Consider the following 6,562-nt stretch of genomic DNA (forward strand, 5'->3'; position numbering starts at 1 on the left):
GTTTTGATCAGGAATGGATGCTGTATTTTGTCAAATGCTTTCTCTGCATCCAATGAGAGGATCATATGGTTCTTGGTTTTTCTCTTGCTGATATGATGAATCACATTGATTGTTTTACGAGTGTTGAACCAGCCTTATGTCCCAGGGATAAATCCTACTTGGCCATGGTGAATAATTTTCTGAATGTATTGTTGGATCCTATTGGCTAGTATCTTGCTGAGAATTTTTGCATCCATGTTCATCAGGGATATTGGTCTGTAATTCTCCTTTTTGGTTGGGTCTTTGTTTGGTTTTGGAATTAAGGTGATGCTGGCTTCATAGAATGAATTTGGAAGTACTCCATCTCTTTCTATCTTTCCAAACAGCTTTAGTAGAATAGATATGGTTTCTTCTTTAAACGTTTGATAGAATTCCCTTGGGAAGCCATCTGGTCCTGGACTTTTGTGTCTTGGGAGGTTTTTGATGACTGCTTCAATTTCCTCCCTGGTTATTGGCCTGTTCAGGTTTTCTATTTCTTCCTGTTCAAGTTTTGGTAATTTGTGGCTTTCCAGAAATGCGTCCATTTCTTCTAGATTGCCTAATTTATTGGCATATAGCTGTTCATAATATGTTTTTAAAATCGTTTGTATTTCCTAGGTGTTGGTAGTGATCTCTCCTTTCTCATTCATGATTTTATTAATTTGAGTCTTCTCTCTCTTCTTTTTAATAAGGCTGGTTAATGGTTTATCTATCTTATTAATTCTTTCAAAGAACCAACTCCTGGTTTTGTTGATCTGTTCCACAGTTCTTCTGGTCTCGATTTCGTTGAGTTCTGCTCGAATCTTTATTAACTCCCTTCTTCTCCTGGGTGTAGGATCTATTTGCTGTTTTTTCTCTAGCTCCTTTATGTGTAAGGTTAGCTTCTGTATTTGAGTTCTTTCCAGTTTTTGAATGGATGCTTGTATTGCGATGTATTTCCCCCTTACGTCTGCTTTTGCTGCATCCCAAAGATTTTGAACGGTTGTATCTTCATTCTCATTAGTTTCCATGAATCTTTTTAATTCTTCCTTAATTTCCTGGTTGACCCTTTCATCTTTTAGCAGGATGGTCCTTAACCTCCACGTGTTTGGGTCCTTCCAAATTTCTTGTTGTGATTTAGTTCTAATTTCAAAGCATTATGGTCTGAGAATATGCAGGGGACGATCCCAATCTTTTGGTATCGGTTCAGACCCTATTTGTGACCCAGTATGTGGTCTATTCTGGAGAAAGTTCCATGTGCACTTGAGAAGAATGTGTATTCAGTTGAGTTTGGATGTAAAGTTCTGTAGATATCTGTGAAATCCATCTGGTCCAGTGTATCATTTAAAGCTCTCGTTTCTTTGGAGATGTTGTGTTTAGAAGACCTATCGAGAGGGATCCCTGGGTGGCGCAGCAGTTTGGCGCCTGCCAGTGGCCCGGGCGCAATCCTGGAGACCCGGGATCGAGTCCCGTCGGGCTCCCTGCATGGAGCCTGCTTGTGTCTCTGCCTCTCTGTCTCTCTCTGTGTGACTATCATGAATAAATAAATAAAATCTTTAAAAAATAAAAAAAAATAAAAAAGAAGACCTATCGAGTATAGAAAGCGCTAGATTGAAGTCACCAAGTATAAGTGTATTATTATCTAAGTATTTCTTCACTTTGGTTATTAATTGATATATTTGGCAGCTCCCACATTCAGGGCATATATATTGAGGATTGTTAAGTCCTCTTGTTGGATAGATCCTTTAAGTATGATATAGTGTCCCTCTTCATCTCTCACTACAGTCTTCGGGGTAAATTTTAGTTTATCTGATATAAGGATGGCTACCCCTGCTTTCTTTTGAGGACCATTTGAATGGCAAGTGGTTCTCCAACCTTTTATTTTCAGGCTGTAGGTGTCCTTCTGTCTAAAATGAGTCTCTGGGATCCCTGGGTGGCGCAGCGGTTTAGCGCCTGCCTTTGGCCCAGGGCCCGATCCTGGAGACCCGGGATCGAATCCTACGTCGGGCTCCCGGTGCATGGAGCCTGCTTCTCCTTCTGCCTGCGTCTCTGCCTCTGTCTCTCTCTGTGTGTGTGTGACTATCATAAATAAATAAAAATTAAAAAAATAAAATAAAATAAAATAAAATAAAATGAGTCTCTTGTAGACAGCACATAGATGGGTCTTGCTTTTTTATCCAGTCTGAAACCCTGCGCCTTTTGATGGGGTCATTAAGCCCGTTCAAGTTCAGAGTTACTATCGAAAGATATGAGTTTAGTGTCATCATGATATCTATTCAGTCCTTGTTTTTGTGGATTGTTCCACTGGACTTCTTCTTAAAGGGGAATTTTAAGAGTTCCCCTTAAAATTTCTTGCAGAGCTGATTTGGAGGTCACATATTCTTTCAGTTCCTGCCTGTCTTGGAAGCTCTTTATCTCTCCTTCCATTTTGAATGAGAGCCTTGCTGGATAAAGTATTCTTGGTTGCATGTTCTTCTCATTTAGGACCCTGAATATATCCTGCCAGCCCTTCCTGGCCTGCCAGGTCTCTGTGGAGAGGTCTGCTGTTACCCTAATACTCCTCCCCATAAAAGTCAGGGATTTCTTGTCTCTTGGTGTTTTAAGGATCTTCTCTTTATCTTTGGAATTTGCAAGCTTAACTATTAAAAGTCGAGGTGTTGAACGGTTTTTATTGATTTTAGGGGGGGGATCTCTCTATTTCCTGGATCTGAATGCCTGTTTCCCTTCCCAGATTAGGAAAGTTTTCAGCTATGATTTGTTCAAGTACATATTCTGGCCCTCTGGCCCTTTCGGCGCCCTTGGGAACCCCAATTAAACGTAGGTTTTTCTTCCTTAGGCTGTCGTTTATTTCCCTTAATTTATCTTCATGGACTTTTAATTGTCTCTTTTTTCCTCAGTTTCCCTCTTTGCCATCAACTTGTCTTCTTTGTCACTCACTTGTTCTTCCACCTTGTTAACCCTCGTTGTTAGGACTTCTAGTTTGGATTGCATCTCATTCAATTGATTTTTAATTTCTGTCTGATTAGATCTAAATTCTGCAGTCATGAAGTCTCTTGAGTCCTTTATGCTTTTTTCTAGAGCCACCATTAGCTGTATAATAGTGCTTCCGAATTGGCTTTCTGACATTGAATTGTAATCCAGATTTTGTAATTCTGTGGGAGAGAGGACTGTTTCTGATTCTTTGTTTTGAGGTGAGGTTTTCCTTCTAGTCATTTTCCTCAGTGCAGAGTGACCAAAAACAAGTTGTATTGAGAAAAGGAGAAAAAGAGAGGAGAGAAAGGAGGAAAGAAAAGAGAAAAAGAAAAAAGGAAGAAAAAAAAGAAAAAAGGAGAAGAAAAAGAGAAAGAAAAAGAAAGAAAGGTTAAAAAAAGGGTGGGGAAAGCAAACAAATCAAAAAGAAGAAGAAGAAGAAAAAAAAACCATGGGGGAGTATCTTCTGATTCTGTATACTTTAAGTCTCTTGACTTCCGCTGGAACTTTTCCGTCTAGCTGGTCTTCTGGGGGAGGGGCCTGTTGTACTGATTTTCGGGTGTTAGCACTTGGGCAAGCTGCTCTGCCCCCTGCCTGGTGCAGGGCTCAGTGGGGGTTGTTTACCCCGTGAGGCCCCAGGAGGAACAACCGCAGTGGCAGCGGCCAGCTCTGGAGCCCTGGAGTCAGCTCCCACAGGAACTCCGGAGCTCTCCATCTGCAGGGCCTGGATGCTCCCGGGGCGGGGCCGCTGATCTGCTCAGCTCGGGGCAGCAGCGTCCTTGCTGTCCTGAGCCCTCCTGGCCTCTGCCTGTCCCGGAGGGAGGTCGGATCCTGGGCTGTGTCCCCGGAGCCCTGTGCTCCCGGGCCTGCGCTGTTGGATCCGCGCTCCCGGTGGCGCAGCCCCCTCTCCGCGGAGCCGCCGCCGGAGCCCCTCCGAGCTGCTCCGGGTCCCGCCGTGCGCGCTGCAGCCCTTTAGGGAGGCTGACGCACTCTCCCCGGGGCGCAGGTGTCTGTTAGTGTCCCAGGGAGCCTGAGGGCATCCCCGCCCTCCTGGGGTCCTGCTCCAACTCCCTGCGAGCGCCTTTCTGCCCGGGAAGGAGAAGCAGCTCCTGCTTCTCCGGGACGGGGCTCTCCTGTCCTGGGGACACTCGCCCCGGCCTTAGCCCGGCTCCTCGCGGGGCCCCTCCCCCTTGGATGCCTTTTGTTTCTTTATTTTTTTCCCCTGTCTTCCTACCTTGATAGAAGCACAAACTCTTCTCACTGTAGCATTGAAGCTGTTCTCTCTTTAAATCTCAGGCCGAATTCGTAGATTTTCAGGATGATTTGAAGGTTATCTAGGTAATTTGGTGGGGACAGGTGATTTGGGGACCCTACTCTTCCGCCATCTTGCCCCTCCTCCGGGATTGAAATTAGAAGTGAACCTGCAATAATTGGATGATAGACAAAATAAAAACAAAAATCATTAAAAACTTTTTTTTTAAACTTCCTCCCATAATTAATCAATAGACTATAAAGAAGTCCTTCAAGGCATCAAGCCCAATATAGAAGATCATGAGGCTCAGGGCCTAATTATCCCTTCCACTAGTCCCTGCAACACCCTTATTATACCCAGGAGAAAACTCAATGGCCAATGTTGGAGACTTATGCAAGACCTCTGAGCAATACATAACAAATAGCCAGTTATCCTTCAGAACCCTATTGTTCCTAACCTCCATGTGCTAACATCTATTCCCACTGAAAACAGAATTTTTCACTGCAATTGATTTATGCAGTGCATTTCTAGTAGTCCAGTTAATAGAAAAAACCAATAGTTTTTTGCTTTCACTTGGGAAAAATGGAAATACACCTGGACTGTCATGCCCTAGAACAATCGTTGCTACATTTGTAAATCTTTTTCTTAAGATATTTTTTTTTATTAATGAGAGACACACAGAGAGAGGCAGAGACATAGGCAGAGGGAGAAGCAGGCTCCCTGCAGGGAGCCTGACGTGGGACTCCATCCTAGGATCCCAGGATCAAGACCTGAGTCAAAGGCAGACACTCAACCACTGAGCTAGGCACTCCTACTTTTATAAATCTGAAAAGCTGATTTAAATGATAAAAGTTTTCTGCAGGCTCTACTTTGTTACAGTATACAGATGATTTGCTTCTCTGCTCCCCCTCCTCAAACCTGTTCACAGAAAGACACCACCATCTGTTATCACTTTTGGCCTTAAAAGACACAAAGTCTCCAAAGAAAGATTACAATTTTCAGGCTCAGGTTCTATATTTAGGGAATTGGATCAAAATAAGGCCTGCATTTGGATCCAAAGGAAATGCCTCACAACTGCTTAATACTGATAGATTACCTTTTAAATCCCAATGAAAATATACAGATAACTCCTCTAACCAATGCAGATTTTTCATAGTTTACTGATGATTCTTATGTAAAAGATGAAAATGGTAAATATTATTCTGGGTGTGCTATATAGTAACTCTCTTTGAAGTCATTGCAGTGCCTTTACCTTTGGCTACTTTAGCCCAGCAGGCTCAATTATATACCCTTACTCAAGCTTATACTTTAACCAAGAGCAAAACCACAAACATTTATACTGATGGTCAGTATGCCTTTAGGGTAGCTCATGATTTTTTAATATTATAGAAACAATGGGGGTTTCCTTACCGCCCCCATGGGGATAAGATTAAAAATGGCTCCTACATCCAACATTTATTAGCTGTCATACTTTTGTAGGTGGATGTAGCAGTTATTATGGTTCTTAGGAATTCCGGACTCAACTCTATGGATGCCAAAGGAAACCTCCTCACTGATATATCCACCATAACTGCAACTTATAAGGAGATCCATAGCTAAAACTCTGCTGTGTTTGAAAAGGATATTCTCCCAAATGATAAATTTTGAGAAAATTGACTACAAGAAAGATGGGGAAACGTGACCACAGAAAAGGAGAAATAATGTTGGAAATTTAATAATTGTCAGCTTGACAAGGAGAGGACTCTAGTTTTGACCAAATAACAATTTGGCCATTCCAGGAATTCTAAAATCCCCAATATTTACAATTGTAACATGGATTAAATCATTGGTATACTGACAAAATGGAAGCATTCACGAGCCAATATTGGTGGAGAACAGTTGATAAGGCCACAAAAAAATACCCACCTTACTTGTCCCACCTGTCCAAAGTATAATCCGGGGAAACCTGTTTATACAGATGAATTTCATACAGCTTCCCCATCTCATAGTTTGTATGTTTTCTCACTGGACCAAAGCATCCTCTTGTGGACAGGCCAACATCTCTTCTGTGGCTAAAATTCTGTTAGAAACGATTATTCTACATGCGGAATCCCTCTCAAACTTCATGGAGATCAGGGCATCCATTTTATCAGTCAGGGGCTTTGACAAGTCTGTGCTGTTTGGCCAGTTTTACAGTACTTACTTTGTGCAATGATCAAGATATCTTCTGTTACATTACCGAGTTGATGGCTAGAAAGATGCTAAGGGTGAGGGCTGGTTGCCAATAGAGCCAACAATGTCATTGGAACTTTCAGGCCCACCCTCCACCTCCAACATCCTGGCAGGGGAGAGGGGCTGGAGGTT

This window comes from Canis lupus, chromosome 6, assembly GCF_003254725.2.
Source record: "Canis lupus dingo isolate Sandy chromosome 6, ASM325472v2, whole genome shotgun sequence".
Classification (NCBI taxonomy): Eukaryota; Metazoa; Chordata; class Mammalia; order Carnivora; family Canidae; genus Canis; species Canis lupus.